Raw genomic sequence first — 14,103 nt, forward strand, 5'->3', positions numbered from 1 at the left:
TGTGTAGATCGAAACTTTATACCACGTGCCTGCTGGCTGCTTGTACTCTCCATCGTAGGTCGCAGCAAGCCAGCGTCTCATTATTTTTAAAAACCCAAGCAATACTTGGAGGCAGCTAAACCATTTTTTATGAAAACAATCTATGTCTCTCAAATCTCAACCTCACAAATCGCCCAACTGCCACGTGAATTCAAGACCGATATGATGGATCTTTTGTTCCCTATAAAACTTTCTAGCCAAACATTAGTTCCTTCATTAGATTTTCGTACTTTGTAAATTGCAACGGTAGACAAGACTAGGGTTCTTATGACTCTCCACTAATCACCTATGAACGAATAGCTCTTGTGCGACACACTTGAGGGAAATGGACTGAAATACGATAAAGTTGGCCGAAATAGCTCCCATGCAATCTCGCGTGTGCTAGTTGAAATAGCTCATATACGACATTCGGTCGTTAGGCTCAGAACGGGCCATTAGTCCAGGAAGGATCCACAACTTAACCTGCTCAGCGTGGGACCGACTACTTATCCAACTTAGCATGGACCCCACACCACTCGTGCAACTCACCTTTGGTGGAGACGGAGCCCGAGCGAGCCCATGTCCGTCATTGCATACCATCTCGTCGTCCCCTACCTTTTCTTCAGGCCCCCCTTTTCTTCTTCTTCTCCGGTGACTCAGCGGCGTCACCGCCCGGCGAGAGATGCATAGCTGACCCGCTGCCCTGATTTGCCCCGAGTTGAGCCTCAATTGTGTTATGCCCTTTTAATTTTGAATCTAGGGTTCATGTTGAAATTTGGGAAATTTGCAGAATCTGAAGCATTCCGGCCATTTCTAGTGAATTGATGCATACATTCGTAGACTTGAAAAGGAGTTGTTGAGTTCTGGATGAATTCGAATAAATTAGCTTTGAATGTTATGAATTCAAATAAGTTAGCTTTCAATGTTTGCACATTCAAACGAAATTTTGCCGTGTTTGGCTCAAATATTTTTTTGTTGGCTCAAATATTGTTGGATTAAATAGAAATTCCGTGGTTGTGGTGTTGTGATGGATCAATATGGAGTCATTTCATCAAACTAAAATTTGAAATTCTCTAAATATTTGAAATATTTTGATCGGCTATTGGCTTAACCGTGACGTCCAAGTCATTTATCAGTTGTGATGCAATATTTGTAATAATCCAAGCCCTTTAGCTAGGGTAAATCTCCAACAAGCAACCGGTTGTCCGAAATAAGCTAAAAAGAGCCTCAGCTCCATTTCTAATCCAAGCATTTTTTCGACCTCATCCAAATGACCTTAAAATCTAGGATTATCAACTAGATGTTATGCTTGTTTTGTGAACAATCCTATCCCTTTTGCTAGGGTAACAACTCTAACAAGCAACCGGCTGTCCAAAATGAGCTAGAAAGGAGCCCCGAGGTAGCCCAAACAGCCCCATTTCTAATTTTAGCATTTTTCGACCTTCTCCAAATGACCTTAAACTCGAGGGGGATCCTTCTTAGTCACTAAAAATGAAGCTTTTGAGAGGTTTTTGAAATTTCCATGTTTGAAACCAAAAACCACTCCTCTTCATGCTTGACTTCATACGACAGAGTTTAGAGTTAGGGGTAGATATATAATTTTTCTGGTTTGAATATGTCTAGACCTTGTTTATCAACTTGAATTCTTACTATATGACATAAGAAGACTATGTGCATTGGTTTGTCATTTGTTTTGATTTTTTTTTGGATTGTTAATGCCCATTTGAATCTTGGTCAAATCATAGGTTTAACCAAAATTTAAACAAGTTTAAAACATAAAAATGAAAAAGTAAGCCCGGATCTTTCTTAGTCACTCCAAAATGAAGCTTTTGGAAGGCTTTTAAAATTTCCATGTTTGAAACCCAAAATCAGTTCTCTTCATGCTTGACTTCATACGACAGAGTTTAGCCTTAGGGGGATAGATATATGATTTCTCTGGTTTGAATATGTCTAGAACTTGTTTATCAACTTGAATGCTTACTATATGATATAATAAGACTATGTTCTTTGGTTTTTCATTTTTTTAATTTTTTTAAAATTTTTATGGCCATTTGAATCTTGGTCAACTCCTCGGTTTGACCAAGATTTAAACAAGTTTAAAACATGAAAATAAAAAAGTCAATCATGCATCCTTCTTAGTCACTTCAAAATGAAACTTTGGGAGGTTTTTGAAATTTTCATGTTTGAAACCCAAAACCAGTTCTCTTCATGCTTGACTTCATACGACAGAGTTTATGGTTAGGGGGTAGATACATGATTTTTCTGGTTTCAATATGTCTAGATCTTGTTTATCAACTTGAATGCTTACTATATGACATAAGAAGACTATGTGCTTTGTTTCATTTTTTGAGTTTTTTTTAATTTTTTTATGCCCATTTGAATTTTGGTCAAATCCTAGGTTTGACCAAGATTTAAACAAGTTTAAAACATGAAAATGAAAAGGTAAGTCTGGATCCTTCTTAATCACTCCAAAATGAAGCTTTTGGGAGGTTTTTGAAATTTCCATGTTTGAAACCCAAAACCAATTCTCTTCATGCCTGACTTCATACGACAGAGTTTAGGGTTAGGGGTAGATATATGATTTTTCTAGTTTGAATATGTCTAGACCTTGTTTATCAACTTGAATGCTTATTATATGACATAAGAAGTATATGTGCTTTGTTTTTTGATTTTTTGATTTTTTATGCCCATTTGAATCTTTGTCAAATTCTAGGTTTGACAAAGATTTAAACAAGTTGAAAACATGAAAATGAAAAAGTAAGCCAGGATCCTTCTTAGTCAAATGGAAAACTTTTGAAAACAAACGTTGACTTGCAAAAACCCCTCAAAACCCCGTTCGTTGATCAGGCTAACCCTAACGACCAGTGTCAGCCGTCGATATAACCCTAACGACCAACCCCGTCCGTGCGATATGTTCTTCTAGAAGGATTCCCCACCCAATCCGTGGGTTTCTCTATTCGCAACGTACACCATTCATCGCCGCTACTTGGATTAACCTGCATCGTGCTGTCTGGACTTCTAGAAGGTTTTGCGTCCGATCCGCGGCAGCCCGTGTTCTTCAACGTGATTGGTCGCTCGCATACGGCTGGGCGGAGACATGCATGCGCCATGCAGCGTCGTATACATGCTATTAAATTTCACGCATGCCAAGCCCTAGTGGGTACAACTAGTCGATGTAGAGGAGCGCGGCATGGTCGACACAGAGGAGGACAATGTGGTCGACACAGAGGAGGCCAGCAGCCATGCAATGCACGCATGCAGGGGACGTCGCATCGTAGCAATTTTTGCAGTGATCCAGCGTGGCACACGCAGCTGCCTACGCCTAGCACACGTTCGTAGCATCATCTGCCCCATTAATTCACGCGTAATCATGATGTCTATGCACACTTTTATTTTAGCCTGTAGACAGTTTTGGGCCTCCAAGTGCAGATGTTTGTAGAACAGGAGCAAGTTTCCCTTAAGTGCATCACCCAAGGTTTATCAAACTCAGGGAGGTAGAGGTCAACGATATCCCTCTCAAGCAACCCTGCAATTACGATACAAGAAGTCTCTTGTGTCCCCAACACACCCAATACACTTGTCATGTGTATATGTGCACTAGTTCGACGAAGAGATAGTGAAATACAAGTAATATGGATGATTATGAGTGGTAATTACAATCTGGAATAAAAATGGCAGCAACCAAACATGTAGCAGAACTGGTTGTAAACGGTGTTTCGGTGCTTAGAAACAAGGTCTGGGGATCATACTTTCACTAGTGGACACTCTCAACAATGATATCATAATTGAATACATAAATATTATCTCTTCACTATGCCACTCTGAACCACTCTCCGATTGGATAACGAACACAAATTCACCGTGTAGGGCTACATGAGTACTCTTTAAAGTTCACGTTCCCAATCTATGGACGCCCCACGCTATAACTTCGAGCATACAAAGATAGTACTAACAAGACACCACAATTCATAAGTATTTCTGTAAATTAAGCTTAAGAGACACACACGGTTGATACGTCTCCAACGTATCTATAATTTCTTATGTTCCATGCTAGTTTTATGACAATACCTACATGTTTTATTCACACTTCATAATGTTTTTATGCATTTTCTGGGACTAACCTATTAACAAGATGCCACAGTGCCAGTTCCTGTTTTCTGCTGTTTTTGATTTCAGAAAAGTTAGTTTACCAATATTCTCGGAATTGGACGAAACAAAAGCCCACGGCCCTATTTTCCACGGAGTGTTCCAGAAGTCCGAAGAAGAGTCGAGGAAGGTCAGCAGGGGGCCCACACCATATGGCGGCGCGGCAGTGGGGCCCCCCGCGCCGACCTATGGGCCCTGGCTCCCCCGACGCTGCCCCTTCGCCTATTTATTCCTTCGTCTCCGAAAACCCTAGTACTGAGAGCCAAAATACGAGAAAATTTTCAGAGACGCCGCCGCCGTCAACCCCATCTCAGGGGGTTCTGAAGATCTCCTCCGGCACCCTTCCGGAGAGGGGAATTATCACCGGAGGGCTCTACATCACCATGCCCCCCTCCGGACTGATGCGTGAGTAGTTCATCCTTGGACTATGGGTCCATAGTAGTAGCTAGATGGTTGTCTTCTCCTATTATGCCATTGTTGCGGTCAGAAACCCACCGGCGAGCAACGACGGGCAACACAGTAGAGCCGGGAGGCTCCCAGAACTGCGGCTGGCCCTGGTCCCTCGAGTGACAGCCCGCAAAGCCTCGGCACGCATGTCCGATGCTGGTGCAAGGACGTGCCACCTGACCTATACCTGGTCAGGAAGGTGATGGATTTGCTTCGCTTAGTTTCCTGCATGGCATACACGTAAACATTAAATACGAGCCTCGATCGGCTCTCGAGTTATCTCGTGAATCGGCTCAAGGAGCCGATCCACCCATGATTCGTATGAGGTCTACGATCACATGGTGGTCCTGCTTGATCAATATGAAGCTAAAACGACCTACGACGATTTAGGGTTTTCACCACATAATCGGAACATCCTACGCGTGATTGAGCTTGGCAGCCACGCACGGTGATAATAAACCAACCCTAGACAAGGCCTAAAAACCAACATGAAGTTGATCCCCGGAACATCTTATCTAGGGCTAGCAAACTACACCCTACGTGCTACTGGATCCTTCAACCCGTTTGCAAGGCTTAACTATGCAGATATTAAACTAATCCTTGAAGAACAAGGAGCAATCATAACGGATCGGATCTACTAAACAATGATCAAGCGAGGTGCCGCCCTTACACCTAAGATAGGTGTAAGGGCGGCTAGACGTCTAAGGGTTGCATGGACGAAAGCATATGATACGATGAAACAATGCTAACCCTAACACATCTATGATAACTACGCTGCTCGCCATCAACAAGACTTCAGCACGAGCAACGCATGAACAACGAATAAACGTATACTGCCTAGATCGTAAGATGCGATCTAGGCAGCATGATGCTTACCCGGAAGAAACCCTCGAAACAAGGGGTTGGCGATGCGCCTAGATTGGTTTGTGATGAACGTGATTGTTGTTTTTCTCAATAACCCTAGATACATATTTATAGTCCGTAGACTTTCTAACGTGGGAATAATCCCAACCGTGCACGAGCCAAATTCTATCTAACCAACACGTATCCTACTATATTCACAGATACACGGGCAAACTAGCCCAAACTTTGTATACAAGGCCGATTCATGTATTTCTTCCGTGTATATTCTTCAAGCCCATCTTAATCGCGGCCCACCTCTGATCCGGTCAAATTCTGGTGATAACACATGCCCCCTGGTTTTGGAAATGATAATTCCAAAATCACTCTGTTTTTTCTTCGTCGGGTCATGTCGTGGCAGAGCAGAACCGTCGCAGTACCCTTCATCATGATGACTTGCCTTCTCAACTTCTCCGCGTGACCTGGCAAATTTTCAGGGATTTTTTTTTCTTTGGGCACCACTTCCTCGGAAACTGCTGTGGCATTGAATCTCCACTATATCCCTTTTATTTAACCGCATCGAGCAGTTTGCTTCTTCATCCCCTCCTCATCCTCTGTTCCTCTGTAGTACTCGAAAACCCTTCTTCCACCATGGACTCCTCCTCCTCTTCCTCCTCTGGCCTTTCCTTCCGGTCTTCCTCCTCCCGCGATCCGACGCCGGAGGACATACGCGCCCCGGAGCGATGGGACGAGGCAGACTGGGACTTCTCCGTCTGGTCAGAGGATGATGAATCCCTGACCGATGGGGAAGACAACCTCCATTTCCTCATTGATGGGGATTCGGAGGAGGAGGGTGACGATGATGCTCTCTGGGGCGAAGACATCTCTTCCGATGAGGAGGATGAGGAAGCGGAGGAGGACACCTCCTCCGATGAGTACCCGCCGATGAAGCGCTTCCGCGCCGGGTCGGATGATGATGATGACGACGACGATGACGAGGAGGAGCACGGGGTCCCTGCCAAAGGCTACGGCAGCAGCGACGAGGAGCCCGCCGGCAGCTGTGACATCCTGGCTCAGGGCTTAATAGGATTGATAGGATACTCATACCAACAAGTTGCAACTTCTTTTCCGGAAGCTCATCAGCAAAGAACTCCGAGGTTAAGCGTGCTTGGCCCGGAGTAATTTGAGGATGGGTGACCGACCGGGAAGTAGTTCCCGGGTGCGCACGATTGAGGACAAAGTGCGCAGGAAAGACATGTGTTGGTCTGTGGGGCTAGTCTACAGATCCTAGAGAGCTGCCAGGGGTGACATGCCCGGTCTGGGGGTGGCCGGGGTGTTACATTTGGTATCAGAGCCGACCTTCGCGGTTACACGGGCGTGTGCGGGTCAGGGGTTCGGGCATGTGGCGCATGGCTGGTGTGGCCCGTCGTGGCACACGGCATGGCACATGTGCCGGCACTGGAAGCATGGACGTGTGCCAAGAGGGGACGTTTCGGGCTTGGGGCTGATCGACGAGGGCGTCGATCTTCTAAGGGGGGATGAATGTGACATCCTGGCTCAGGGCTTAATAGGATTGATAGGATACTCATACCAACAAGTTGCAACTTCTTTTCCGGAAGCTCATCAGCAAAGAACTCCGAGGTTAAGCGTGCTTGGCCCGGAGTAATTTGAGGATGGGTGACCGACCGGGAAGTAGTTCCCGGGTGCGCACGATTGAGGACAAAGTGCGCAGGAAAGACATGTGTTGGTCTGTGGGGCTAGTCTACAGATCCTAGAGAGCTGCCAGGGGTGACATGCCCGGTCTGGGGGTGGCCGGGGTGTTACAGCAGCAGCGCCGACAGCAGCCACGACAGCACCGACGAGGGCAGCAACGGCCCTTAGACTAGGACTAGTAGCATAGGACTAGTAGTAGTAGTGCATTAGGCATCGGATGATCCTTTTGAGAGCCATCGGCTCTTTCTTGTAAAGTCGTTCCTTTGAATCAATAAGAACTGTTCTTCCAATTTGACTCTCCAATTATCCAATTTCAAGTCTTCCATTTGCCGCACCAAGAACCGATAGCAACGTATCAGACTTTTCCCCTCAAACGCCCATGAGGCCAGACTCAAATACCAATTTTAGACAGTCATCCAAGCACTCCTCAAATTCAGACTGTCATTTAATATCTGACCATAATACTTCGCAACTCTAAAGCCGATGGCTGTTCATCGGCTGTTTTGAAAATCCAGTCTCCTTCAGGTTAGATAGTTTTGCCGATGATTTCCCTTCATCCCCTTGCAGCAACAGGACGGTCCAGACCCTGTAGATGATGACGGCTCCCCTTTCAGATTCCTCCCAGCAACTCCGGTGGTCCTCTTCTGCAAAAACTCACCACCTTTGAAAAAGGTTGTGATGCAGAGCCAGCCGATGACACCCAAATCGGCTTCAAAAGGCAGAGTGTCTACTAGGTCAGCTACCCCCCGAGCCTCAGTCAAGGCGAGAATGGCGGTGAGGAAAGTAGCTGCCAGGAAGACTCTGAAGCGCCAAAGCCCTACTCCAGCTGAAGAAGGCTCGCACGTAAGTTCCGCCCATGCTTTGGCTGATTTCATTCATCCTTCTAGGCTTATGCAGCATACTTGTGTTTCTTCTACAGTCCCCCACTGAAGAAAACTCTAGTGAGGACACACAGTCCAGTCGAAGGGACTCGAGCTCGGGCAGATCTGAGAAAACCACCACGCAGAGCCAGCCAGACTTGCCACTGTCGGCTTCCAAGAAAAGGTCAGCCCCTGAACCTGCCGTTTCCCAAACTCCCATCAAAGCAGGGCAGGGCAGCCTACGCACAAAGAACCGATGCATCAAGAGAGCTCGCAAGGAACCGCAAGCCTCTCCATCAAACCAGGAGATATCAAACATAAATCCCTCCTCTCCTCGGCTCATTTTGCATGCTGACCCCTTGTCATTCTTATCGGCTAACCTCTTCCTCTGCAGACTGATGACACCTCCAGTGGGGAAGTCGAGGAGGTACCCATGCCATCCGCCACTCTGGTCCTCGCAACTTCTACGAGTGTAGTTGAGAAGGTGGCCAACTTGGCCAAATCGACAGCAGAAACACCAGAGCCGATCACCTCTTCTTCCGTTGAAAGCCGATATTGCAGACAAATGCCAACGGCTTAATGAGCAAAAGGCTGCCTTGGACGCCAAAACTGACACATCTGACGGCGACTCGCTGAACTGGCGACCTTGCGCAAAGGGTTGGAGGTCCTCGAAGAGAAGGTTCGGGCAACAAAACAGCTCATTGAAGCTAAGGAAGCTCTCATCGTTCACTCCCTCGAGGAAGCAGAAGGCCTTAAAGCTGAACTGAAGACCGACTTGGCCGAAATCCGCACCTTGAACACGCAGCTGGTAGATCCTGTGTAATTTGTACTAGAGTCGATGGCTGTGCATCGGCTTTTTACATTCTGAAGTCGATGTCTTTGCATCGGCAGTACTTGTATACTGTTGTCTTCGCATATTTTCCCAAGTCGATGTCTGTGCATCGGCTGTGACTTGCATGTACATTTTTTTTACTGGCCGATTTTTCTATCGGCCCCCAATATTTCACTGCACATGTATCGCTTCACTGCACATGTATCGCACATGTTCATCTGATTAGGTGCCCCCCGAGCCGAATCTGTCAGGTAACTGCAGATATCGGCTCTGTAGTTAGCCAAGGCACTGTACTTGAATATCGGCTCCATCAGGACCAATGTTGTCTTCTTCCAGTTCATCAGCCGATATGAACCCAGACCCTAGCTTTCCGTCACTTGTTAGATCGACACTGAATACAGGGAAAGCGTATGGTAAGGATAATATGGGCCGATTGCTGGAATCGGCCCCCATTGTATTGCTCAATGAAGGTTTACATCTTGGACTTGCTTTACTATAACTTCGTGACATGCTTGAGACAAGATTATCCCTTTTTATTTTTTGGGGCCGATCACAAGGATCGGCCTTGCCACGTACGTCCATAGATTTTGCTCTTGTTACACGGTCAGGCCGGTGGATAAGACCAGCCTCACCCCGTCTTTTGTCACGTCGATGCGCTCGCAGTCGTCCAAAGTGATGCCCGAGAGTTGCTCTTGGCCTGTCGTCTCCCAAACGTTCATGCCAGCCGTTGAAATCTCGGCTGAGTCATCTGCATGGACGACATCTACTTCATCTCCATCCCACTGTATTAAACATTGGTGCATCGTGGATGGAATGCAACAGTTGGCGTGGATCCAATCTCTCCCTAGCAGGACAGCATAGGTGCTCTTGCTATCGACAATAAAGAACGTCGTAGGGATGGTTTTTCTTCCTACGGTCAGATCCACGTTTAGAACACCTTGTGCTTCAGATGCTTGGCCGTTGAAATCGCTCAGTGTAACGTTGGTCTTGATCAGATCCGAGCTAGAGCGTCCCAACCGACGTAGCATGGAGTATGGCATAATGTTGACTGCCGCTCCGGTGTCCACCAGCATCTTGTTGACGGGCTGCCCATTGATATAACCTCGTAAGTACATGGCCTTCAGGTGTCTGTAGCTCCTTTCTCGTGGCTTCTCAAAGATAACTGGCCGTGGGCCGCAGTCAAGTTGTGCCACAGGTGCTTCGTCTAATCCTGGAGCACAAAACTCCGCTGGAAGGATGAACACCATGTTTGTGCCAGCCGATGTCTCATCATCGGCTTTCCTTTGTTTGGGGCGCCACTCTTTCTTTTGTGGTCGACCTTCTTCGTCCAGAGTTCGCTGAATTTTCGCGGCCAGATCAGGCCGCGCCTTCCTTAACGTGTGTAGGTATAACCTTTCGGTTTCCTCCAAACCACGTAGTCGCTGAACCCTACGCTTTTGGGAACAGCTGAGTCCATCAGGGCACCACCTTGGCCGGTGGTACTTATCTTCTTCTTCTTCATCGTCGTCTTCTAACTCCTCGAGATCTTCCCCCCGAGAGGACTCAGCGTGCTTGTTCCGAGATGGGAGAGGTCCTAAACGTTTGAATACTGACACGTCTCCTGCACTCTTCTTCTTCTGTCTACATTCTGGGCAGTTGCCGATTGTAGGCAATCGGCTCATTCCTGAATCCCAGCAGTGTCTGAAGAAGGGACAGTCCCAGTGCCTATCCACGTCGTCTTGCTCTCTTGACTTCTCCTTGGCATGGCGCTCATATCTCTCCTCGTCGCAATCATGCTGACGATGTCTCCTGGCGTCCCTGCTAGCTATACGATCTCTTTCGTCATCGTCGTCGTATCGTCGGCGTTGGTCGTATTGACTAACGTATTTGTTGAGGAGGTGATCAGAGAGAGGTCGCTGATATCGCACATTCCTCACTTCTCCCTCTGTGATGTAGCGCTTGCCATCGTGCCGGAGCCGATCGCGTGGAACGGCTTCCTCTTTGTCCTTGTTATGAGAGCAGCTGCCCTCGTCTCTGTCCTTACCAGGGTGGTGCCCAGGTCCTACCACGTTGATGTTGAACGAGAAACCTGGCTGGCACCTCCCAGGGTAAGTGCACTCCACCATGTTAACGGCGGGGAAAGGGTGAGTGTCGACTTTCATGGCGTACTGGCTGAAAATTAGACGCCCTTGTTCTATCGCCATTTGGATCTGCTGACGCCACACCCTGCAGTCGTTGGTGGTATGGGTGAACGTGTTATGCCACTTGCAGTATGGCTTTCCGTTCAGCTCCTGTGCCGTGGGGATTTTGTGGCCTTCGGGTACCTTTAGCTGCTTCTCCTTAAGTAAGAGGTCGAAAATTTGCTCAGCTTTGGTCCCGTCGAAGTCAAACCCTCTTGGAGGACCTTGTGGCTTAACCCATTTGCAGGACACGGGGCTTGCCCCCCGAGTCCATTCAGCCACTGCTACCTCTTGATCTCCCGCGGAGCCTTCATCTTCATCTGCCTCAACCAGGACTACCGCACGCTTGAATTTATCCTGGTACAACTCTGGGTGGCGCTCTTCATATAATGACAGCTTCTGAACCATATGCGCCAGTGAAGGGTAGTCTGCTTGGGAAGCCATATCCTTGATCGGTGAGGCGAGACCCACCACCGCCAACTCGACTGCTTCTTTTTCAGTCAAACGAGCCGAATAGCATCGGTTCTTAACGGTCCTGAAGCGCTGGATGTATTCTGACACTGTTTCTCCGCGCTTCTGTCGTACTTGTGCTAGATCGGCAATGCCGGCCTCGGAAGCCTCCGAGTGATACCGCATGTGGAACTGTTCTTCCAACTGCTTCCAAGTCCGGATTGAATCTGGTGGCAGCGATGTGTACCACTCGAAAGCCGATCATGTGAGGGACCGTGCGAAGAACCTCACACGTAGTTCATCTGATGCTGAGATCGTGCCCAGCTGCGCCAAATATCGGCTCACATGCTCGATTGAACTGGAGCCATCTGACCCACTAAACTTGGAGAATTCAGGGAGCCAATATTTGGGTGGTAGTGGGATCAAATCGTACTTGTTGGGGTACGGCTTGGAATAGCCGATTGCCCTCCTTTTCGGCACCATGCCGAACTGGTCTCTCAAGATTGTACTGATCTGATCCGCGGTGCTGGCTGCAGGAGTCGAACTCTGAAGATTCGCTGGAGTGGCATACTTAGCCAGCCACGCTTGCTTCTCAAGCTCTAAGCCAGCTGCAGGAGTTGAGCTCTGGAGGTTCGTCGGAGTGGCATACTTAGCTAGCCACGTCTGCTTCTCAAGATCTGATCTAGAAGCTCCTCCTGCTGTTCCAGAAGTCCCTGATGTTGCAGTCTGGTTCGTGAGTGCCCGATTACTTGCGGTCGGCACGTATGTGCACGTGTACCCGTGAGGGATCTCCTTAGGCGCCTCATACAAGAACCGGTAATCACTAGGGTCACCACCGATCTTGTAGACGACGAATGCCGGTGAACTCGGCACTTCTGGTGCTGCCAACGCGAACGGCAGCGGTGGTCGGGACTGGAGTGGTATCTCTCCTTGGTGAGTCCATAGAGCAGGTCCTGACGGAGAGTACTGATGCCTCATGATTTCCTGGATCACCCGAAGGGCGACACGCTCCAAAGTGTTCACCAGGCTCTCAGAATGGCGGTGCAGCGAATGAGCTACCAAGAAATTAATCTCCTGACGCAGAGACCTGGTGCGTTCTTATGAAGGGGTAGACAGGTCCACTCCATCGAGCGCGCCTTCAGGTGAGAACCCTTTCCACCTAATGCCGTGCGAGCAGGTCCTCTGGAAAGAGCAGATGAGGTCGGCTTCGAGGATAGCTTTGACCTCGTCATACTTCTTCTTGAGCTCCTCAGTCAGATCTTCGTACGTGACTAGAGTACCTTCCGCCATCTCAGATGTAGATGGCGATGCAGTTGATGTCGAAGACTGTCCCACCGGGCGTGCCAGAATGTGTTGCGGTCGAAACCCACCGGCGAGCAACGACGGGCAACACGGTAGAGCCGGGAGGCTCCCGGAACTGCGGCTGGCCCTGGTCCCTCGAGCGACGGCCCGCAAAGCCTCGGCACGCACGTCCGATCGCTGGTGCAGGGCGTGCCACCGACCTATACCTGGTCGGGAAGGTGATGGATTTGCTTCGCTTAGTTTCTCGCATGGCATACACGTAAACATTAAATACGAGCCTCGATCGGCTCTCAGGTTATCCTATGAATCGGCTCAAGGAGCCGATCCACCCATGATTCGTATGAGGTCTACGATCACATGGTGGTCCTGCTTGATCAATATGAAGCTAAAACGACCTACGACGATTTAGGGTTTTCACCACATAATCGGAACATCCTACGCGTGATTGAGCTCGGCAGCCACGCACGGTGATAATAAACCAACCCTAGACAAGGCCTAAAAACCAACATGAAGTTGATCCCCGGAACATCTTATCTAGGGCTAGCAAACTACACCCTACGTGCTACTTGGATCCTTCAACCCGTTTGCAAGGCCTAACTATGCGAGATATTAAACTAATCCTTGAAGAACAAGGAGCAATCATAACGGATCGGATCTACTAAACAATGATCAAGCGAGGTGCCGCCCTTACACCTAAGATAGGTGTAAGGGCGGCTAGACGTCTAAGGGTTGCATGGACGAAAGCATATGATACGATGAAACAATGCTAACCCTAACACATCTATGATAACTACGCTGCTCGCCATCAACAAGGCTTCGAGCATGAGCAACGCATGAACAACGAATAAACGTATATCGCCTAGATCGCAAGATGCGATCTAGGCAGCATGATGCTTACCCGGAAGAAACCCTCGAAACAAGGGGTTGGCGATGCGCCTAGATTGGTTTGTGATGAACGTGATTGTTGTTTTTCTCAATAACCCTAGATACATATTTATAGTCCGTAGACTTTCTAACGTGGGAATAATCCCAACCGTGCACGAGCCAAATTCTATCTAACCGACACGTATCCTACTATATTTACAGATACACGGGCAAACTAGCCCAAACTTTGTATACAAGGCCGATTCATGTATTTCTTCCGTGTATATTCTTCAAGCCCATCTTAATCGCGGCCCACCTCTGATCCGGTCAAATTCTGGTGATAACAACCATCATGTTTAGATCTTGTGAGCTTCCTATCATGATCAAGATCATCTATTTGTAATGCTACATGTTGTGTTTGTTGGGATCCGATGAATATGGAATACTATGTCAAGTTGATTATTGATCTATC

This window comes from Lolium rigidum, chromosome 3, assembly GCF_022539505.1.
Source record: "Lolium rigidum isolate FL_2022 chromosome 3, APGP_CSIRO_Lrig_0.1, whole genome shotgun sequence".
NCBI lineage: Eukaryota > Viridiplantae > Streptophyta > Magnoliopsida > Poales > Poaceae > Lolium > Lolium rigidum.